This window comes from Meriones unguiculatus, chromosome 8, assembly GCF_030254825.1.
Source record: "Meriones unguiculatus strain TT.TT164.6M chromosome 8, Bangor_MerUng_6.1, whole genome shotgun sequence".
NCBI lineage: Eukaryota > Metazoa > Chordata > Mammalia > Rodentia > Muridae > Meriones > Meriones unguiculatus.
In genome coordinates this window covers 26,712,165-26,735,452 of record NC_083356.1, presented here as the reverse complement: position 1 = coordinate 26,735,452, position 23,288 = coordinate 26,712,165, and the positions used below count along the sequence as shown (strand labels likewise).

Sequence of the window (23,288 nt, the reverse complement as noted above, 5' to 3'; positions counted from 1 at the left end):
ACCCTGGAAGGAGGCAGTGGGCAGCTTGGTGTCTTGTCATCTTCTTGGGCAGCAACTCTCTTTAAAGGGTACTCCTGGGTACCGGAGTCACCAAAGACACTGGCAGGTGCCAGGTGAGGCCAGGGGACCAGGCGGTTGGATGTGGGGACACACCTGTTCTCAAGGAGGCTCTATTGTTCTCAAAGGATGTCCCATTTTTTTTTTTTCTTTCTTTCTTTCTGGGTGCCCTGACCACAGGCTGATGCTGAGTGTCAGTCTCCTTCTTGAGAGGCTGGCCTTTGTATTCAGGCACCCTTTCTTGCTTATCTGCTGTGTCTACTAGCTGGCAGGCCTCTGATCTAGACCAGACACCCTGAACGGTTCACTCCGAGGCGTATGCACGTACTATATGTCCTGTTAGATGCTTCTGATAGGTGCACCTGAGCTATCTGCGTGAGCTCTCCCGCTCCAGCTAACAACAGTTTGACTGTTTCAGGCTACTTGGAATTTGTTAATTTGCCGCCGTGAATAAACCCTTCACAACTAAGCCACAGATAACTGCTGCACAAGAGGAGACCCAGGAATGAGCCATACAAAGCTCAGCCTCGACAGTTCTTTTTTCATGTTGCCCCAAAGCCTTGCTCCCCTCCAGTTGTCTCTGTTTCTTGTCAGGGACAGTGCCACTCACTTCAGTCCCCTTCACAGCAGAGCGTGGCTCCGACGTGAGGAAGCCAACACACAGGTGTGCTCCTGAGGGTTCATTGGTTATAACATTCCAGGGCTCATGTTTTAGATACAATAGGGTGGCAGAACAGGAGTCTGAGGAAACCCCAGAGTAGCAGGACTAGATGCTGGGCTGTGTTTTCTACTTTTGGCGTCTCTCCTGGTGGGGGCTAGCCTGGGGTCACTCCTCTATTTCAGGACTTGACACTGTAAGAGGGGAGTGGGTGATGGGCTCTGTTAGTGAGGCAAGGGCTGTGTTCTCCTGAGGCTAATTAGGACACGTGAGGTAGCTCAGAGCCCGGCTCCCCCGGTGGCCCCTCATTCTGTTTGGATGCTCTTTGCACCCTCCTCCTCCTCCTCTTCTTTTTTTTCCCCCACAAGCCCTTTTTGCTCATGTCTGTTCTCAAGCAGTATCCTTATCATGGATTTTCATTAAAAGGGTGTGTCATGGGCTGGCAGAACCAAGCAAGTATGGCCAGTGCTATCTTGCTCAGTCTTCTCCATGAGCTTAGGACTGTAATTGTTACCACCACCCTCTCTATGGATGGGGAAATTGAGACAAGTCAGAGGTTACATTATGCAGCCCAAGGAGGGGGCTCAAAAGTCACTTCTGTGGCATTGGCCTTACACCTCCTCAACCCCCCTCCCCTGCCTCCTGTAGCTACCTCGGCATTTCCTAGCCAGGGCCCCTCCTTAGTAGCCCTGCTAACCTAGGGCCAGGCCTGGTGGCTGGAGGTAGCTTCCTGGAAATCCACTTAGCATTGACCTCATTCCCCGTCCTCTGAGCTAATCTGCTGATCCTGTTGTCCCCGAGGGTAGGTAGCTCTGGGTCCTCCTGTCCAGACAGGTCTAATGCAGAGGGGCAGGATGCTTTGGGGCTGTGTGTGTCTACGTCTACAGACCCTGAAGAGACGGCTCGGACTCAGCTTCTACCTTCAGACCCTGGAGAGACGGCTCTGACTCAGCCTCTACCTTCACCTTGCCCAACCCCCACCTCACCACCCCCTGTATAGACTAAGGCAGCCTGAGGATCCCTTTCCCACGGCGGACCTGAGCACCCTCCAGACCACTAGCAGTAGGTGGCAGGTTCCGGCTTGCATGGCCTGGGTTTGACCCTCCAATCTGTGTCCCCTGAGATCCCGCCAGGGAATCTAGAAAACAGGGCTGCAGAGCTTCCTCCATGGGACGAGGTGGGCTTTTGGAACTTTGGATTTGATCAAGCACAAAGTCCGGCGTCTGCAAGTGTCTGAAGCGTTGGCTGGAATCCATCAGGTTGGTGTCTTCTCCTGGCAGCCGGCTGCCAGGGCCTGGGTGCGATGGAAATTCTAGGCTTCTGGGGTGGCCAAGTTGAAGGTAAACCTACTATTCCCAGTAGAAATGCTGGGATAAACCTCCTCTCCCCCAGGCTCTGGTAGGAAAGGAAGGAATGAGTAGGGAAAAAGTAAGGAGGAGGGTGCTGTGCAGGTGAGGGTAAGTCAGTTTTAAAAATCAGCAACTCAGACACGCAGCCCTGTGATGAGATGGGCTATGAGCCGCCGGAACAGGTAGTGAATTTATAGAATTGCTCGGAATTATGGCCTTTCTCCTAGGACCTCAGACTGGGATGTGCCCCCATTTGTCTTGACCTCTCTGTGGATATTTGATGAAATACCCTGAGGTGTGAAGGCAACTGGCCTCACTGAGGGGAAGAGCTTTTGGAGAGTGCGAGGTGACAGCAGCTAGGGACCCAGTTAGGTGGTCTGGGGACAAAGTGGGATCTCTGTCCTTCACCAGCTTCGTGATGTCCTTGCAGGATGTTGCACAGATAATACCTCACTTTATTTAGCTTTCTGGTGTCTCTCCTGCCACTGAGGAAGAGCGGATGAACGAATGTTTTTGGAGGCAAGAAGACAACAATCTGGGTGTTTCTCATTTGCTGGATTGGTGCTGGCTTTCGCACAGGGGCACAGGCTGGGTGGGTGTGGCGCTTTGAAGGGCTCACCTTGAAGGTCCTGCAGGGCGGACGGGACATTTAGCACAGAGGCAGGGACAATCAGCCCAGGGGAGCTTAGTCTTCGAGCCGGTTCTCGGAGGCACAACCCCCCTCCCCAGAATCTGCTTAGCACAAAGGGTCTCAAAGTCGACCATGGCCTGACGGCTGTTGACTGCTGGCAGCCAACCTTTCCTTAGGCGAGGGACTTGGCTTTATGAGACCTATGGGAAAACAAAGGGCTTTACAAGCTCCTGGGGTGCCTAGCTGTGGGGTGGAAGCAGTTGACCAGATCGGTCCCTAGTGGGTCTCTTAGGCCCGCGCGCGCGCGTGCGACAACGTGTACAGGGGCGCTCCCATTGGGTCGTGCCCCCACGTGACCCGGCGCGCGCCCCTAGGCGGCGACGCCGAGGCCGCGCCCCCGCGCGCGCACGTCCTGACGGCGCCGAGGCCGCGCCCCTGTGCGCGCGCGTGCCGAGCCCTCCGCGTCGTGCCGGCGCCGGCGCCCGGACCGCCAGGTCAGTCTCCACCGCGCCGCTCGGGCGGGGGCGCGCAGGGGGCCGTCGGCGGGGGCGTCGCCTCGGGGCCGCGCAGGCGGGAGCGCGCGCCGGTCTGTGTGTTTGCTCCCGGCGGGGGCCGCACCCCGCTGTAGCCCCTGCGTGAACCCGGCCGGTCGCTGCCACGTGCAGGGCCGGAGCCGCAAGAGGCCAGGCGTGGGGGACTCAGCCAGCTGATTTCTCGGTGTGGCGACCGGACCTGATGGGTGAAAGGGGTGACGCTGCTCCCATTTCTAGGGGTGCGGAAGATTCCCTCAACATCTGCCCGTTTTTCATCTTCCCTAAGGTCCCTCTCCAGGATTTGGCTCGTCTCAGTTTCCTTTTCTGCGTGGCTTAGGGCGTAGGACCCCAAAGTCTTCCCTGCCGCGCACATGGATTTCAATGGGTCACCGTTGGAGGCTGGGCACCAGGTCTTGGGCCCCTAGGGAACCGAATCCTGGCTCAGATGGGACAGCGCCTCACTATCCGTGGGCGCTGCTGCAGGAGCAGGGGTGCTGCTGCAGCCTGTCCACATGCAGCCAGGTTAAGCAGGTGACTCCTGATGGGCCTGAGGTCTCCTGGCAGGGAGCTGCAGACATGTTTGGACTGGATGTCATTCTTAGACCCAAGGCAGGCAGAGTGACCATCCCTCCGAATCCATCTATGAGGGGCAGATTTGTGCCTATGGCCTCAACTCCTCCCACAAGGTTATTAACCCCCGTTTCCAGATGAGACAGGCACTGGAGAAGTGGAGTGGGCCTTATCAGAACCATGTTATTCTACCTGGTGGGCTGCAATGAGGAGAGGGTGCACGTGGGGGACCTTCCATCTACCCCTGAACTCTTTTTTATTTTATTTTGGTTTTTCGAGATAGGGTTTCTCTGTGTAGCCTTGGCTGTCCTGGACTCACTTTGTAGACCAGGCTGGCTTCTATTTCACAGCGATCCACTTGCCTGTCTCCCAGAGTGCTGGGATTACAGGCAACCACAACCGCACCCGGTTGCCCCTGCACTCTTACTGTGGGCCTGAGGATGGGAGGCTGTTCTAATGCCATGGGAATGTTCCCAAATATCCCCTTGAGGAGGAGCTGGCCAGCCCCCGATATTTATCCAGTCTCCTCTCTTGGCCAGGCCTGGTTCTTTTCTTGGAGGTGCTGGTGGCAGGCTGAGGCCCTTGGTGTCTGATGGATAGGGCAGAGATAAGCAGCCTGGACGGATGATCCTTGTGGATATTGCGGCAGGAGCCCACCAGCACCTCTTTCCCACCAACTGAGGAGGACTTTCCCCAGTGCCTCCTGCCAGCGCAGGGCTTGGCTGTGACCCGTTGGTCCGGCAGAAGGGGAAGCTGAAGGAGGGCCTCTTCCTCAGACCAGTAGGCAGCTTGGATGGTAATGGGCTGAAAAATGGCAGGAGGACTTCTGGCCGGGGAAGCTGACGCTCACTGACTCAGACTCTTGGCTGGTCCGTGGGGTGTGAGTGGTGCCAAGTTGCCTGCCTGCCCTCACTGTCACGGCGTTGGGATACAGTGCACAGAGCTGGCCTCAGGGGTGGCACAAGCTTCCTGATGCCCAGTGGTGACGGTGACGCTCCAGGAGGCAGCTCACTAGGAAGGTGAAGTGATGCCCCGTTGTGTTTGTTCAGGGGCAGAGCCAGGAGCTACTGGGCCTGGAGCTGGCAGAGTGCTGACTATTTCCCCAAGCCCCTGGCCTTGCTTTGCTCCCTAGGAACTGAACCCGAAAGCTGCGATGGGGTGGTACGCAGTGGCTCTCACTTAAGCAGCCCATGTGCACGCTCTGTCTGGCCTGCCCTTCTCACCTGTTGCTTCCTACAACAGGCTTTTCCAGCCCACCACCTCCACTGTAGCCACCTTTACTATTTCTGTTCCTGGTCCATGTACATTCCCTGCCCACAGTGGCTTCGTCGGCAACTGAATGTGTAGCTATGTGGGCTGGGCCCAGCCACCAGAGCTTTCTTTCTTTCTTTCTTTCTTTCTTTCTTTCTTTCTTTCTTTCTTTCTTTCTTTCTTTCTTCTTTCTTTCTTTCTTTCTTTCTTTCTTCTTTCTTTCTGTTTCTCTTTGTGTTGTTGTTTTATTTTTTAGACAGGGTTTTTCTGTGTAGTATTTTGGCTGTCCTGGAACTCACTCTGCAGACCAGGCTGGCTTCAAGCTCAGAGATTAGCCTGCCTAGGCATGTACCACCACCGCCTGTCTTAGGCATCCTAGTTCTGAAGCTTTGGCTTCTATAAGATTGGGGTATCATTGCTGGGAAAGTGAGTATTAGGCTCAATCAATAGGGGGCACACATGGCCCTGTTATTCAGCTGCCACCAGTCGGGCTCTGGGATCACGAGGTCTTGCATTTGGGACAGGGCTGTGGTGTGGTGCTTTGGTATGGTGTGCCGTGGACTGGGCTGGTCTTCGGTTGGCAGCATACACATAAAGAGCCTGCCCAGTGTCCTCCGGTTGGACAGGTTGCAGGGGGTGGAGCATAGAGGGGAGTGCCGAGGGTCTTGGGGCCACCAGCAATGCGGCCCCAAGCCGTGTTATGTCACGGGGAATAAGGTAATGTAGCACAGTTGAGGGGCTAAGGATGAGGATGGGGCTGTGGGGTTCTGAAGGCCTCAGGAGTTCATCTGTGGGGATTGTATGTCTTCTGTCGAGGGGTGCCTCAAGCCAGCACTCCAAAATCTCCCCATAATCATTTTGAGCTGGGCCAAGGCTGTTGGGCCAGAGACAGTTCAGACAAGGAGCAGGCTGCTAGCCTAGTGAAGGCAGTGGCCCTGAGGGGCCCTCTGCTGTCATGAGAATCAGACTCAGGAGCTCTGCCGGCTCCTGAGTCTGGTGTCCATGGCCCATGGAGCTCACCCCGGGAGCATTAGCATTCAGGTCTTTTATTTCTAGAACCCTCGAAAAGGACACTAGGGTGAGAGTGTGTGTAACACAGCTGCCTTCCCTGGGAAGCCCCACCCTTCCCTGAAGTTCAGAGACCCAACTCTCCCCCTCCCCCCACCTGCCTGTCTCCCACAAGAGCACTTAGAGGGGCAGGAATGTGCCTAGGGCGCCCTGCTGGTTGAGGAGGTGCTTCCCAGATGTCTGTCCAGATGTGGAGTCTGCTAGAAGAGTCAGCCTGAGGCTGTGTGGTCTTTACTGCAGACCACACACCATCCTGACCTAGCTGCTATAGGTTTCTCAGACTTCCTTGGTGTGGACGCTCCATCCCCGCATGACCAGGTGCTGGGGAAGATGCCAGTGAACGTGGGGGCTCTTTACTAGTGTCTGCTGACATTAGTGGTGGCCACAAGACCCTTTGGCTATCTTTTTCCACACTTTCACCCAGGTTGTGAGGCTGTGTTCCTGTCCTACAGCTGTGCAGGACTTAGAGGTTCAGGAATGTGCTTGGCGCTCCCTGCTGGTTGAGGAGGGGTTTAGACATTGCCACCCAGGGCTCTAGCCCCTACTGTGATACTCTACTGCTTTCTGGGGGGATGGGTTAGTGGAAGGGTATGGGCTCTCATTATCTGGGTGGGGACCTTAGGATCAGGCACCTTCAAGGTTACTGGGTGTGCTCAGCTCAACTCCCAGCTGTCAGTCTGGTTTTCCTTGCTCAGGGCTATTGCAGAGTTTGGATGGCCATGGCGTGGCCGCCCTGGGTGTGCTGGTACACCCATGTTGAAGGTAAAGGTTACATGTACTAGAGAGTGGCCATCAGGGTTGGGTCACAGGTGGTGGGGGAGGTGGCCCTAGTTTGGCTGGACCAGTTTGGGCATAAACCTCAGTGTCTCTTCAGTTACATGTTACAGCAACTGTACAGCTGGTTTGAGCCAGTGGACTGAACCGGGGCCCTGACACTTGTCTGGAGGTGACTGAGGTTCTAGCTGGACACTGTCCCGGGTAGTGTCTGCCATGGAAGGGCCCACCCCCCACCTGCAGAGCTCCATGGAGTGGCTCAGCGAGGCTGTCATATCCTGAGGTCAAATGGCTCCTCGTAGTGATGATGGCTTTTGGATCCCATGGCCTGGGTCTCTGGGGGGACAGGGCTGGGGCTGTTACTGTGGGTGAAGTGAGGCTCAGGGTGGGCATTTAGAAAGGGGGATTCTACCTCCAGTTCCAAGCATCACAATGGGGTGACCTGTCCAGTCTTCCCAGACTGCCATCTACCCTTCTAAAGGAAGTGGCCATTTTTTGCAGTATCGTAGCCAGTGAGGTCTGTCCAATGAGGTGTAATGATTGTTAATTGAAAACTAAAGGCAGTGACCTTTGGCGGCTACTAGAGCTAGACATTGCTGTCTTCTGCTACCTGAGCCTGAAGGAGTCTAGGAAAAGATATTCCGGAAATCAGCATGAAGTTAGACACAGCCCCTCGGGCTGCTGTGGCCTTTGTCCTGACTCTGCTCAGTTCCCACCTTTATTGCTTGCTATTGCTGGCACTGAGTAGTCCATGTAGACTGGGTAGAGAGAGAGAGAAGGCCTGCCTGGTCATGCTGGGCTGGATCCCCTGGACAGGGCCAGGTTGAGGTACAGGCACAGATAGAGTCTGTTGCATCCTAGTAGGTACAAAGGGCTGAGTGGGCCAGTGATCAGGGTCTGGAAGGTGGAGGAGGGCCCAGGTTCCCTAGTGGATGGCCTTCAGTTAAGGATCAGCTTAATGGTCCTGAAGATTCAAGGCTGGTTCAGACCTATGGCTGTGGACCAGGAAGCATCCCTGATTGATCATATTGTTTGAGATGCATACTCTCAGGAGCCTAACATCCTCCTACAGGTGGCATCAGGTGGGAGGTTGGTTTCCCTGGACCTCAGAGAGCTGTTTCCATTCCTCAGTTTCTCCTTGGAATCAGCAAGAGCTACCGAGTACTCTAGCAGCGCTGGTGGGCTGAAGCCCGGTGTGTAGGCAGCAGATTTTTTAGGTCCTTGGAAACAAGGCATCTGGAAGAAGGTTCAAATGACTGAAGGACCAATATGCTGGTATAGGTCCGATCTAAGAAATCAGAGTGAGGTTACTTCGGGTTTCGCTGGCCAGCCTACCTCAGTCTCCTTGCCTTCAGGTCTGAGTGGCATGAGAGATGGCCACGTACTAGCTAGAAGGTTCCTGTTAAGCCTCATTTTCCCCCTCTGCAATGTATTGTGGAGCTTCTTTCCTTATTGTCTCTCTCTTTTCCCTCCTGGGATCTGTGGGATCTTGTGGAAGCCTGTTCCCAAGGTCTTGGGTTCACCAGACACATCCAAAGCCAGGGCTGGCCCAGAAGAGGAGATAGGCCAACTGCAGCAGGCAGGCCTGTCCTGTCCCCTTCCCAAGGGACCAGGGTTCCCACTGCACTCTGCCTGAGCCTTCCTGTGACTCAGGATTCCCGGAAGAAATTCAGCTGTGTTTGGAGGATCCCCTGGCCCACCCAGGATCATGCCCTCCTGTCCCATCCATCATGGCTTCTGCAGTGGCTCACAGTGTCACTTGCTGGAACCTGTTGCCTGTGCCCCAGAGAGGATGCCTCTTCTTCCTGGCAGCCCTCTCTGGCAAAGCCCACTGGCCCTGAAACCCTGCCAAAGCAAGCAGTTCCCTCTAATCTCCCAGTCAGGGTAGCAATGAGGCCCCTCCTCCAGGGTCAGCTTTCCTCTGGCTGGCTGCCCAGAGGCCCAACATGTGCTGGGAATTGCAGCACAGAGCTTAGAGGTGCCCAAGGATTCCCAGTTGTCCCTCCACAGTGATCTCCCTGCCCCCTTCACTGGCCTTGGGGAACATAGGCATGGCTCTGGATATACCGACCTTGGATGGGTCTTGACTTACCCTGTGCTTTCTGGCCTCAGTTTTCATATTTGCAGACAGGTGCTTGGAGGGGAACACAGGACCCCACAGCAGACTGGGGCCGCATCAGTGCAAAGTTGTGAGTGGGGCCGCTGTACCCAAACTGGATGTTAGCAGGTATGCTCCTAACACTAATTTCTCTCAGGTCTGTGACTTGTGGAGGTACTGTCTGCTGGTGCCTTGGTTTCCCATTCTGTCAGGTGATGGGCTGGTGTGGACCTGCAGTGGCTTCAGAGCTCCCACAGAAGAGGGCAACAGTTAAACACTGTTCATTGGTCAGCTTGTAGAGTTGGGTGTGTTTGTTGTAAATAGCCTAGGAAAGAGCCTCCTTGCATGTTGGCTTTCCGTTTTATGCTCAGCTCTACAGGAACAGGATGCCAACATCACACTTGGGTTTTCCCATGGCCTTGACTGTGGGCCTCTGGTCCCTGGGTCTAGAAAGATTGTTGTTTACTGCCTGGCTCCCTACCCCCATTTATAATGAAAGTTCTGGACAGCTAGGGACATGCGTTTGGGCACTGTGTGGTCGGCTCGCCCTGAGCCCACGTCACCCCATTGCCACCCACTGTCCTGGCCCCTGTATGGAGGATGAAGACATAGGCTACTGCCTTGGCCTTCTTCTGCCTCCCCAGGCCTCCTGGAAGCTGTCTGGGTCTGCATTTGCTTCGTGAAAATAGAAAAGCAGAGGGTAGTCCTGTACCAGAAGAACTCACACAAACTGAACAGAATGACAGGGGACAATAATCCCCTTCCTGGAGCACCTGGCTCTATGACCTAGAAGTGATGTGGCAGGAAAGGGATATCTCCCCCCCTCCCCAAGGTAGTCAGGTGGTCTTCTAGGAGGTGGTGGCATTATGGTATAGAGAAAGGGTGCAGCCCACATTGCCTGGACAGGTTTTGGCCGAGCCATTTTGGGTTGGTGGTGGACACCTCCTTAATTTTCAGGGTAACCTGGGGATGGCCACACTTAACACCCCATCCTTCCATAGCTCAGGCAGGAAGCTGCTGTCTGTGGATGGCCTACTGTAGGTGACACAGTTGGGAAGTGGCAGTGCAGAGTGGAAGGCGGGCTGTGGGTGTGCCCTCGCAGAGTGGTCTGACCCAGCTCTTGGTCCCTTTGTTTGTGATGAGCCAGAGAAGGGAACCTCCAGGTGTGTGTGTGAGGAACTGAACACAGCTGTGGCTCCTGTCCCCTCAGCGACAGGGATGTGATTAGCTCTTAGGAGGTCCTGCTGCTGACCTCTGCTGTCATTTGACTGTCAAGGCCTCAGTTTCCTCCCCTGTCAGCGGGTGTGAAGCCTCTGTCTGGGGACATCGGAGGCTTCTGCTGATTTGAGGCAGGCTTCCTTGTCCCCACTGCCCCTCTGTCTCCTCCCACTAGCCACAGTTCCCACGACTGCCCAGTGCAGGAAGCCATCTGGAGGGCTTATTTACCCTCCCCCAACCTCTCTTGCAGGAAGTCACCGGAAGAGCCGTCCCCAGGGGCCCCTTCAGGCCTGTGAGGACAGCCAGTGGCTTGGGGGTCTGTGCTGTGGAGTACCGGGTGGAGCAAGGAGGTGGGGCAGGGAGCCAGGAGAACAGAGCTAGGCGGGGCTGGGAGCTGGGTATGTGGGCTGGAGCGGGGTTGAGACGGTCATTCAGGAGCCATCTGTCCATCTGTCCACTTTCTATCCACCCCTCCCTCAGCCAGAGGAGGCCCACTAGCCCTACTCTAGAGACTTAACAAGACACAGCCAGAGCCGCTTGGGCTCCAGACCAGGGTGGTCTGTATGATGTGTGTGGGGTCTTGGGAACACTTACCATTGTATAGACCACCAGGTGGAGGCTGGATGGGGGAGGAGTGATTTAGGGGAAGGAAGCCAAAAAGAGGTACAGGAAGAGGATGTGGCCTTGGGAGGGTAGGGGCCCTTGGGAGTGGAAAGTTGACTTCTCAGATGAAGGGTGGAGGCGGAGGAGAGAGAAGCAAGACAAATCATGAGGCACAAATGGCACTAGTACTAGTTGAATGCACCCTGCAGACCCCTCTCTGCCCCTTCCTCAGGCCAAGTCCTCCTAGCTCATTAGCCTGATTCTTTAGGCCTAGGGGCCTGGGTTTCTGCCCCACAGGCCATGCATGTCCAACTGCCCTGGCATTTGTGGCAGTTCCACTGTCCAGTGGCTGTCCTAAGTGTGACTGACAGGGCCTGGGGATTGTTCCCACGGACACTGCCAGCTGGGCCTGCCCTGCCCCAGGAGGGACCTCGAACCCTCTGGGACCTGTGGCCTGGGTTCTTGGCAGCCTTGTGTCTGTCCTGGCTTCTCTTGTGCCTTGGGGAGTTGGGTGGGCCCTGGGGTCACACAGCCCTGCCTCAGCCAGCTATGGGGAGGTCAAGGTATAGCCTTGATCCTCAGTTCCTCCCCTCCCCTCCCCTCCCCTTCTTCTCCCAGTTCTGGAGGCTGTGGCTTAAGACCCTGTGTAAAGCCCTAAATGTGCTGGGGTTTCCCAGGCAAGTATCTTCCAAGTCTCTGCCCTGTGCTGAAGGAAGTAAACATGAGAACTTGGAGACTGGGCCAGTTTGGGTAGGGTTGGAGGCTGTCCCTGGGCATAGTGGTGGCAATTGACTGTCCCAGGAGGGCCACTGGCAAGTCCAAAGCATTTACTGTGTACATTGGGGACATGCCGTCCTGTGATCCAGCCTCATGCAGCCCTGGGCTGAGAGTACCCCACCTCAGAGGCTGTGCCAGGATTGGAAGAGGATCAGCTGTCTCCGTGAGGCCAGACTCTCAGAGTGGGGTCAGCCCATTAATCTTGCCTTCCCACAAGATACTGAGTGAATCTGAGATGGGGTGGAAGTCCCAGTGGAATGACCAACTCCAAGTGTGGCCAAGGAGCACGGGCATTAAGCAGAGTGGGCCAGGTATTGTCCGCTGGGCTGAGAGTCTGGAGCCCAGGGTAAGGCTGACTCCACCTTGCCCTAGCCTGGCTGTGCCAGGGCCACATTAGCTATGTCCGCAGTCCCCACAGGCCCAGTACACCTCACTGATAACACAGCTTAGAAGGACTTCTCTCTGCTCCTCCCTTTGACTGCCAAGAAGAGGACAATTGGGTAGACAGAGTCAGCTCAATCTGGGGTCCTTGGGTGTGTGTGCAAGGAAGGGTCCTGGTCCTCCAAGATTCTAGAGACACCGATGGAGAACATCAGGCCATACAGGCCGGAGAGGTCTGGAGAGTGTGTGTGGTTCCTGGCCAACAGCTCAGCAGCTGTGTGATCAGTGTGCTCCCCCCGCCCCCAAGAGCCCAGAGACACCATTCAGGAAGTCTTTGCCAGGGTGGGGCTGCATCCTTAAGGACCCTGGAGGGCCTCTAGAAGGGAGGCAGCCAGAATAGTCATGAACGGGAAGCTTACCCGCCCGTGCCCTTCACCTCTCCTCTGCCATGCAGGGACATGCTGTGTTCAGAAGTCCTGGTCAGTGTTTATCCCCCACCAAATGCCAGCTTTCACCGAGCAGAGTCTCCAGACAGTATGAGAAAATGCCAGGAGCCCCCTTCTCTAAGCTTTAGGAGCTAGCACCAGTGATAGGCTGCCCCAGCTGTTGCTCACAGCCGGTGTGAGGAAGAATAGGCCTCCAGCAGTTAGGGACCGGGGTGGGGGGAAAGGGATGCCTAGGAAACCTGTATAGTCTTTGTTGGTCCCCGTGTCTGGGGTTGTAGGCTTGTGTTGGTGCCCTGGCGCTCCCAGCTGCATGCAGATCCCAGATTGCTCAGTCCTGTGCACTCAGCTTCCTTGCTTTGTGTTCCCAGACATAGGTGATTCTGGTTCTCTCTTGGTATGTACTGTCTTCCTGGGGGCACCATGGGTGGTCTTGGTGAGGGCATCTCTGGGGTTGGGAGGCTTGATGGGAAGGGACAAGCCCACCAATAGTCCTTCTCTACTTCACTGACCAGTGGTCCTGACCAAGGCCTGGTGTACTGGGTATGTCCTCCCCACCCTGCTTAGATCTCACAGGGCGTATCTGTTGAACACCTACTGGGCACAGTGTTCAGGTAGACCAGCATAACACCTCAGTAAGGCTTCCATTCAGTGGGGAGACAGACTGACAGGCAAGAATGGTGATCCAGGTCAGGCCGTGCTGATGGATGGGTGTTAGCCCAGAAGTCCACAGACCTGAGGTCCAAGCGATGAGGAGGAGACTTGGAGAAGCAGAGAGGACCACTGAGCAGTGAGGCCCATGCAAAGGGTTGTAGACAAACCTGGGGAGGTAGGTGGTAAAGGAGGATTAGAGGACAGTCAAGGGTGCTGGGGCATTTCTTCTGAGTTGTGGGGGCAGCTGGAGGACTGAGCAGAGGAGGTGATGGTCTAACTGAGGTGTGTTGGGAAGATGGCGACCTAGGATACCCAGCTGGGACTGCCAGAATCCAGGCTGCCACCTTAGACACGAGGCTCAGCATCTCACCAGTCTTCCTTCCAGGGCTGCCCTCTGTCTGGGGCTGGAGGGACTGTCTGAGTCCTCATCTCATGCTGGACTCTGGGTCAGGCCTGGATGAGGACCAGAGAACAGGAGGCCATGTTGACTCTGAAAGCTGAGTGCTGGCCCAGCTGGCTCTCACTGTAGGTGCTTTTAGTTTACAGCGGCCCTTTGTTGCTGCCTTCGCTCCTGCTGGGTCTTCCTGTTTATGTAGGCATCCTACCCTACCGTCACTCTTCCATTAACAAAAGCGTGGATGGCATGGCCCTCATTGCCCTGTGTATCTGACAGTCCCACAATAAGCCGGTCTTGGGATGTCTACTCCGTTACACAGTTGGGTGGACTCCATGAAGGTCTATGTAAACAGACAGTGACCTCCCCATCCTGTATGGTAGTGGTGACAGGCCAAGTCTTTTCCCTCCTAACCCAGTGTTCAGGGTTCTCCAGCCAGGGACACTCAGCTGCCAAATTCCCCCAGGAGCCAGCACTGCCTGCTACTACTTCTGTTCAAATCAAATGAGCTCAGTAAACAGTCCCAGGGCTCTTCCCGCCCTCCCCCTCCCCCTATCAGAGCGTGTTGCAGCTTTTGAAATGCCTCGCCAAACATTTCCCATCCTCAGGGGAGTGAGCTGGGCTCTCCTGAGGTCCCCATTGCCCAGTGGCCTATCAGGGCCCCCCCTCCTGCCTCCCTTCTTCTGTTTATCTTATACTTCTTCAGTGGCAGCAGCCTGTACTCCTTGCACCCTGCTGCAAGTCCACCAGCCCTAGGACAGGGCTGATCAGGTGCCCCCGGGTGTGGGCTGGATTCTGTTATCCTGTCCCTCTTTCCATGACCCACTTCCCTGCCTGGATTTAGTCCTAGGTTTCCTGGTCCCTCTTCCAAGAGGCTGTCACAGCGCTCTTGGACCCCAGCATCTCACGGAACAACTGGGGACAAGTTCCATCTCCCCTACCCCTGCAATGCTCACCACTGCCCCCAACTTGGGCTCCGAACCATCTAAATGTCCCTCGACTGAGGACTCACTAAAACATGGCATGTTCCTACAGCGGAATATCACTCAGCTAATAAAAGGAGTGAAAGCATTGGCATACCAGAGGAGAGATCTTTGAGGACATCTTTGTGTCAGAAAAGACATCCCAACAGTTCCACATCGTATCCCTTTTTTACTAAAAAACCCAGACAAGAAACCACACATGGGGCCAGGGGACGAGGTGAATGCGGCTGTTCTTTGTGCTGAGTGGAGGTACCCTGACCCTTACACATGCCCAGGTGGCACTTTCCTACCGGGCTACAGCCCCAAGACTTCTAAGTTTTCAATTTAGGTACAGTCTTGCTGTGTACCCGAGACTGGCCTTAGACTGGCAACAGACTTCTTGTCTCAGCTAGAGTGCTAGAATTAAAAGAAAAAGCCCCCTTAAATTTTTAGTTAAATTTATTTATCCAGTCATTGATTGATTAATTGATTGGTTTATTGATTAAAACTTGCAGGAGTTGTTTTTCTTCCTCAACCATGTGGGTCCCAGGAATTGAACTCAGGTCATCATCAGGTTTTGCAGCAAGCACCTTTACCTGCTGAGCCATCTTGGTGGTCCTCTGAGTGCTGGCATTACAGGTGTGTCCACCACACTTGGCTGTGGAGTCTCTGTAGTTATGAAGGTATTTTGGGACCGTTCTATACTGTAAGTGGGTAGGTATAGGTACGTAGGCATGTGTGTGTGTGTGTGTGTGTGTGTGTAGAGGCCAGAGGGGTTAGCTTTGGCTGTAGTTAGTCTCTCAGGAGTCATCTACCTTGTTTTCTGAGGCAGAATCTCTCCCGGACCTCATCCATTAGGCTAGGCTGGCAGGCTGGCCAGGGGCCCTAGCATCTACCTACCTCCATCTTCCAAGTGCTAGGATGTAAAAGTAATTTTCATGCTCCTGGTTCAGTTGTTGTCTGGGAGGCTTACTGCCTCCTGTTAACCTAGGCCTGCTCCTGGAGGCTTCTAGCCTCTACAATCTAACCTAGGCCTAGAATGTTTTCAGCCTCTGAGACTTACTGCTGAATAAGTAAGTTGTTATTGAGCTCTGGGCTAGCTGGTTCAACTCAGCTGTCCGGCTCAAACGCCTCTCCTAGCTGACTTAATTCTATATGGCTTCTCTCTCGGTCCCGGATTGCTCCGCTCAGCCTCAAACTAACTCCAGCAATCTGCTCTGATTTCCTGGCTCCTTTTCATTCTCTGGCTCATTCTATCTTCACCTGAATTCTCTCTCAGCAACCTATTCCTGTCCTGGTAAAACTGTCTCTCCTCTCTTTCTCATTGCCCTTTAAGTAGCTTCCCTTTTCTCTCTCTCCTTGTGAGAGTTGGGTGTATCCTATTCTGTCAAGTCTTTCTCTGATTCGTCATTGTTTCTGCCTCTCAGTTAGACATCACTTTCAAACATGTGTGCTTCCTTCTACAAACTAACTTTACCTTCATTGTTTGGGATTAAAGGCACATGCCACTACACATGGATCTAAGCTTTTCTTTACCTGAAACTTGCTCTATACCAGGCTGGCCTTGAACTCAGAGATCTGCTTGCATCTGTCTCCTGGGTTAAAGGTGTATTTGTATTCCAGCCGGATCACACAGACCTAGACGGTCTGTGGATTTGGTCTCTTGCCAGAGCAGCCACGTTCTGAATTAATATTCCTCTACACTAGGAACATAGCTCATGCTACCACATTTTTAATTGGGATTGAATTCAGGTCTTCATGCTTGTGTGGCAAAGCACTTTCTTGGCTGAACCATCTCCTCCTCCTCCTCCTCCTTCTTCATCATCATCATCATCATCATCTGCAGCAACTTGTGCTGTGGATTAGGTTGATTTGAAAACTTGCTTTGTAGCCCAGATTTGCTACATACTCATGAGAATCTCCCCGCCTCAGCTTCCCAACTGCAGAGACTGCAGACACTCATCACCATGCCCGGCATACTGAACCTGGAGGGAAGCTATACGTTAAAGTGGTTAGCCTGAGTTGGGTGTGCTGGTGCACTCCTGGAATCCCCGAACTTATGAGCTGGAGGCAAGAGGAACTCAAGGTCAGCCTCAGCTACATAGGGAGGTGGAGGCCAGCCTGTGCTAGCAAGACTTGCCAAAAAAAATAAAAAAAATAAAAAAATAAATAAAGACATAAAATATGGTGGTGAATTTCATGTTATTAGATTTATTGGAGAGGAGACATTGAGACAGCCTTGCCTAGGGATTTGCTGACCGTGTGTTCCTGGATTTGTGAAAGGACCCAGATGCCCTTGGCTTTGCCTAGTGGTTATGATAGGATTCTGATCACACAGATTTGGTGCGAGCAACTGGGGTGCTGAGCCTAGGCTGCTGCCCTCCTTCTACCCGAGGAGCTCTGAGTGGGCACAGTGGGGAGTCTGGGACCATGGGGGGGGGGGGAAACTGTTCTTTGTCTTTGTGGCCAGTGCAGTAGATATTTGCTTCTGTATGTCTGCCCCGTGGGTCCCCAGAGCCTCGCCATGACAAGAACAGCTAGGGCTCTTTTTCCCTAGCTTCTGGTCCCCAAGGTGCCAACAATGTTGCTTCTACAAGTCCTTGCCTGGCTTTGCCCTGGATCCCTGGGAGACTCTGAGTCTGGCCCGGCTACAGTGATGCCAAACAGAGCAAAGGTCCTGGCTCATCCTGAGAGCCGTTCTCAGGGCTGTCCCTTCCTCCTGACCTGTGGCCCCTGCATCCTGGCCTGGGAATCCCCTCTATGCACGACTCCCTATCTGCTTCATACCTGGTATTGGTGCCTCCTACCCAGCCCTGCTGGGACCCATGGAAGAGAGGGCAGTCCAAAGGATGTCAGTGCTTCCTGAAGTACCTTCAGGTCCCTCCCAGCTAACCCAGCCTGCACTTGGCCCCCAGATATGAGGAGGAATTGTGCTTCAATTCTGCAATCTGGGCAGTTGCTTATGAAGGCCATGTAGGCTGTCTGGGCCCAGCATGCTCAGTGTTCATGTCCACTTTCCAGGGCTTGCTTAGTGACCCACTCTTATGTGTATGGGAAGTTGGCCCTGTTGGCTTGGTCAGGGTGACCAGGCATTGGCATGGGCAGCAGTGAGCCATGGTTGGTGCCTTCTTGCTGGGTGTCAAATCTGGGGCCTGGAGTGACCTAGTCCGATGTTTCAGCAGTGGTCCTCTGTATCATTCCACCTTATTTAAATTGGTATCAGACACATTCTGGAAAGCCTATTGGCTGTCTCTCCCTAGAATGCGGTCTCTGGAAAGTCTTGTGGGAAAGAAGTTACTGAAACTGTTTCCAATCTTGAGTGTGGGTCCTCAGCCCCAGGGGGACCTGTCCCAGAATCAAAGCTCCAGAGACAGCTCACAGGATTCTAGGAAAGGGGCTGTCTCTTAGATCCTGGACACTGAGGGCAACTCCCTCAAGGCCAGGCTTCCAGAGCACCCACCTCACAGATGACCAGACAGTAGGGACCTGCAGAGGCCGCACACTTAGGGGCCATCACTGGCTTTGGCAGTGTGTGGCCCCACGGGAGTGTGGCTTGTGTGTATGCGTGTGTATACATGTACCCAGTCTCCTGTGAATCTTCATGTGAATCTGTGAGCTCAGATTCACAGCAGCTGGGGATAGCCCCATGATTGTCTCAAGGAGGAGGCCTCCTCCCTTGCCGCCCATGTGCCTGCCATAGGCTTGGACTGTGAAGCCAATGGGTGATGTTCTGAGGTCTTGTGTTCAGGAAGGCCTGAGGGAGCGAGGCCCTCAACAGTCTCTTGGCATGTCAAGGACCCATGGTGACCTGGTCTTTTCCACCTGTGTCCTGGGGCTCTCGCTTAGCTGCACCTCTGCTGTCCCTCCCTTTGTGGGGGGGGGGTATCGGGGCTGTGTCTTACCACCAGGCCAGCCCAGAAATAGCGGTGACCTCTGTGACCAGCCTGGCAATGCTAGGGAACAGAGGCCTACGTGCACCAGGCCGAGTCGTCTCACCGTGAAGGCCAGCTATTTTGGACATGGCCTCTTGAGGCCAGGTCAGAGCTCTTTCCCGCGGCTCCTTGGGCCCCTCTGACGTGCATCCCGGGGCCTTGGCATGCAGCCCTGGCTCCCTACGTGATCTCCAGCCCCCACCCGCCCTGCCCGTCTGGCTCCAGAGTCCTGGGCTCTGGGTGGGACTAAGGAGGAATCCCATGAGGCAGACTGTGGGTGAGGGATGGATTGCCTGAGCGTGCCATGCATTAGTGGGCTTGAGTACTGTAAGGAGAAGACACACAGGAAGTGAGACTCTGGGATGGCTCTGTGTGTGCCTCAGTTTCCTCATCCAGAAAATGGGGTGATGAGTGCCTTCCAGGACTGTCCTGAGATTCGGTGCGGTGTATATGACCACCACACAGAGAGGCTTTGGGGTTCTCTCATCTCACAGGTCTTGATAGTGGGCCCAGACAGGAGCCAGCATGGGTGGATACAGCTTCTAAGTTGATCACTGATTAATTCTGTTTTGAACCATGAGCCGCTCAGATACTTGAGTTCCTGCTGGGCCTCAGTCTCTTGCTCTACCACCTGGGTACACATGTTCATTGCCTGCCAGAGACTTCTGCTGTGCTGCCTGTCGAAGTGACCAGAGACCCAGGATTCCTTGAGGTCCTGCCATCCTGGAAGGCCACAGCTTTCTGGGTAGACTGCTGATTGATTGGTCCTACTCTAGAAGGCCCGGCTAGCCGAGCTTCCTACTTCCCAAGTGGGGTGGAAGTGGAGATTGGATCCCCACCCAAGAGCAGAACTCTCCATCTGTGTGTGAGGGTGCTGAGTGGATTAGAAGCAGTTTTCAGTGTTGGGGTTGGGCATGAGGGAAGGACCGCACGGCCGGCTGGCTGCTGGCTGCATGTAGATGGTTCTGAGATTTTGACTCCTGGAGGAGGGCCCCAAGAAGAAGCTGTAGCTTGTCCCTTGTACAGAGGAGCTGTGGGCATGTGGCTTGGCACCTTGCATGCAGGTGCAGCATTGGCGCAGCTCGTACCTGCTTTTGGCCACTGTGACAACTCTACTTACGCTACAACGCATAGGCTTATGTTCTCATTTGGATGTGGGCCCGATTCCATAGGCATTCTGACGATGCAGGAGGTCTCAGAGCCTGCTGGACGTCAGGCGGAGGCTGTGTTGAGCACTTCTCAGTGCGGGTCTCTGTGTCTCCCTGGGACCTCTGGCACCTGTCCATATCTGGTAGCTAATAAGACTAATAAGAGGTATTCTCAGGCCCAGGGACCGACTCAGCTCCCTGAGGCCCCAGCTTGCAGCTCTTGTCCCCTTCTAGGGGTTGTGCCTGTTGAAATCCACAGGACTTGGGCTAGAGAGATGGCGGCTCAGCAGTTAAAAGCACTGGCTGTCCTTTCAGAGGACTTGGGTTCATTTCCCAGCACCCACATGGCAGCTTACAGCTGCCTGTAACTCCAGTTACAGGGGTTCCAACACCCTCACACAGGCATATACATAGGTAAAACACTAATGCACATGAAATAAACATAAGCATTAATTGGAAAAAAAGAAATGTACTGGACGGTTCCTTGTGTGACACGGAGGCAGCAAGAGTCACCTGGTGAGCTCTGGGCCAGACCCTTCTCTGGACCTCTGTTTCTGATGGGGGCTTTTTGTGAGAGTGTGTTTTTTTTCTCCCCCAGGGGCTGTTAGCACCAAGCCGAGTCCATGAAAGTCTGTGCCCTCTCAAATGCCATTCCCACCCATTGGCCCTGGGCTTTGGGAGCTTGCAGCTGGGGGGTGGGGGGCACTGTTCTAGAAGTTGGTGCCAGCCTGGATGATTCTAAGGAGGGAAATGCCAAGACTGAAGGAATAATGAGCCTTATGCTGAGGCTGTGGTGGGCTTTCAAACCTCACTCTTCCCGCTGGGATCTCAGACCTGCAGAACTCTTATATCCCATCATCGGGTTCACCAGAATCACAGGCTTATGGTAGCCGGGGTTCCATTGGTTTCCCAGACAGGGCAGCATCGGGGTTCCAGGGCTGTAGAACTGGGTTGGGTCCCCCCCCCCCCGGCCAAAAGGTCTGCCGTAAATGTGAATGCAGGTAATCCTCATGCGTGAATGGACTTGGGAGTCCGTATGCATGGATGGCATGTGGAAACCTCTGAGTCCAGTGTGGCGTGCAGAGCTGAGCTGGGCTGCCCCAAGACGTACCAGTGGACAGGGACTGCAGCGAGGGTGACATTACATCTCTTTGTGAGGCTCCTGGCCATGCAGAGACAGGCAGAGTGGAAGAGGGGCTGTCTGCTGAAGGCAGGAGAGCTTGGTAAGCCCTGCACACCCTGGAGACTCTGATGGGTCCAGCAGGATACTGGTTCTCTCTCCTGGCACAGCCATCTGGTTGATCACTTTCCCCGCCCCCAGAAATTTGCCTGTGCATGTCGCCATGGGTGCGGGTCCATGAGTGTCTACATCACTGCGTGGAGGCATGTGTGTACGTACTTACCTGTATGTGTGTGTGTCTGTGGGGCGTGTCTCTGTGTGTACATGTCCACGTGTGGAGGTGTGTGTACAGCTCTCCTTACATGACCGTGGTTGGAACAGCATCCTGGTTGAGGAGGATCGAGCGGTTGGTCCTGGGAGGCAGGAGCTGCTCCTGCCCTGTTTGTGGAGTTTCCGCTTCCTGGGGAATGAATGGGGAAAGGCTGGGTGTGCAGGCCTGGTCGGTCCACTTTCCTCTCCTACTAGAGCAGCAGTCCTCAAACTCTGTGTCAAGACCCCTTTAGGGAGTCGAAGGACCCTTTCTCAGAGGTCACCTAAGACCACTGGCAAACATAGATGTTTACATTATGATTCATAATGGCAGCAACGTTGTAGTTATGAAGTAGTAATGAAAATAATTTTAATGGTTGGGGAGGTCACCAGGGCATGAGGAACTATATTAAAGGCATTAGGATTTCTGGCCAGTGGTTTTGGTATGGGGCTGCTTACTTGGAGGGTGGGGTGAATTGAGACTCTATTTCTGGCCTGAACCAGGCAGGTCGCCTACCCCATTGGGGCTGTGATGACCTGCCATCCACCTTCCCTTGTTTGAGGATTGCCTGTCCCCGGGCCCCTGCTCAGCAGGGAGAACTGTACCAGTCTGTGACCGTGGATCCTGTGTTGCTACCCTGTTTGGGCTGTTCCCGAGCTCAGTCCTGAGGCTGCTATGTAAATCAGGGCTCCTGTCTCCACCTCTGACATGGAATGAGGTGATGAGATAAAACTTAGCTGCAAGTGAAGGGTAAGCTCTGAGGACCCAGGTCATGTCACTGGCCCTGAGTGGGAGGGTCCTTGGTTGGGGCCCGGTAGAGTAGCATATCCCAGAGGGAAAGGTGTTATAGCACTTTCTAGGGCAAGTGGGGAAGGGTATCACCCTTGTGTTCAGAGCGGCATCTTCTTCTAGCAGGACCCAAGCTCTGCCTTCCTCTCGGCCCTCTGTCTGTTGAGGGGTACCCCAGCTTCAGTGTAAGCTGATCCCCATGTCTTCTGTTACTTCCATGCCAGCCACATCATCAGAAAGTGGGCCAGGACCACTGTAGGTGGTGATGTGGTGGTGGTGTGGCGCAGCTCAGCCACAGGAGCCCTCCGGAACCTGCAGCACAGAAGGACCAGGGAGGTCTAGAGCCTCTCCCATCCTTAGTTAGCCTTAGTTATGTCTGGTCATAGCTATATACAAAGTGTCAGTCCCTGGGCTCTGGAGGTGTCATGGCTGATTGGAGTGGAAAGGGCCTCCTGCCATTTCCTTTGGCTTCCCAGTGGGTGTGAAGCTTCCGAGGCTGTGGAATTCACACAATAGGAGACCGGAAGGAGGCCTGGGCTAGAATGAGGCAAGCAGGATGTAGGCAGCCCTGCTCCTCTTTGTTTATCTATCTGGCCACATGTAAAATAGGGATTCTCAGTCTTGGGTCTCAGGTGGGGCTCGTATATATATCTGGGGGAAGACATGGATCAGATTGTGAGCTGCCAGCCAGGTAGACACTGGTGCCTGCTGCTGTTGGACAATGTGGTTGGTTCCTACCCTGAGAACTGAGTCTGCCTGAATGCTGCATCTTTTCCATGGGGGGGGGGCATCCAGCCCATGCTTCCCTGTGCTGTAACTCCCTGCCTAGTATCTAATGCTGTCTGTATCTTTTATCTCTGTGGTCTCTGGGAGTAGATTATGACATTTGCTTCCCCAACCCCAACCCAGTACAACAATGGGGCATGGAACTCAGAAGTGCTTGGCAGGTAAACATGACTGGGAGCTTGGGGACACGGAGTCTCCTTCCCAAAGGATGAGGCCCTGGCCTTGGGGGTGTCCGAGGCATTTCATGGGAAAGAACAGAGCATGGAGGTGTGAATCTTATACCCCTTATTTTTTTCCACTGAAGGGCAGTGAGTTTTGTAAGCTACAGGAGCCATGGAAGGTGTGTGAGCTGTGGCAGATGGGAGCCACCATTCAGTCTGTAGTTTGAACCAAACTTTGAAGACAGTCATGGTGGCTTTCTGGATAGCTAGACAGATGAACAGGTTCTCAATCCTGGTGCTAATCTGTGTTGAGGTGAGACACCAAGCTGCCCTTCCAGATGAGCACACACGTCTCTTATCCACTTAACACCTTCCTCGGTGTGGAGGAGTCCCTAATGGCGTGGGGAGGGCTGTGGACACCTGGGGATCCCTCAGGTCCCCTTTGTTGGCAGGGGCAGAAACAGTGGCTCAGTGTCCTTGGAGGTGGCTGGGGCTCCAGGCAGAGTTCTAAACCTCCTGCTGGTTCTTAGATGTCGGGAGGGAGGGGCCAGATGACAAGGGTGAGACCTGGACCTGAACAAAGGGTAAGGTTGAGGGTGTGTGGCCTTGGGGGACATCCAG

General features: G+C 54.4%; 1 protein-coding gene across 1 annotated transcript in view; it reads left to right on the top strand.

Annotated features, from left to right (window-relative positions):
* Nucleotides 1-3,099: 3,099 nt before the first annotated feature.
* Ptp4a3 (protein tyrosine phosphatase 4A3) overlaps nt 3,100-23,288 on the top strand; it is a 32,395-nt gene continuing 12,206 nt past the window's right edge. Inside the window, exon 1 of the mRNA XM_021628826.2 lies at nt 3,100-3,189. The gene's annotated coding sequence lies outside the window, so the exon portion shown is untranslated. The remainder of the gene's footprint in view (nt 3,190-23,288) is intronic.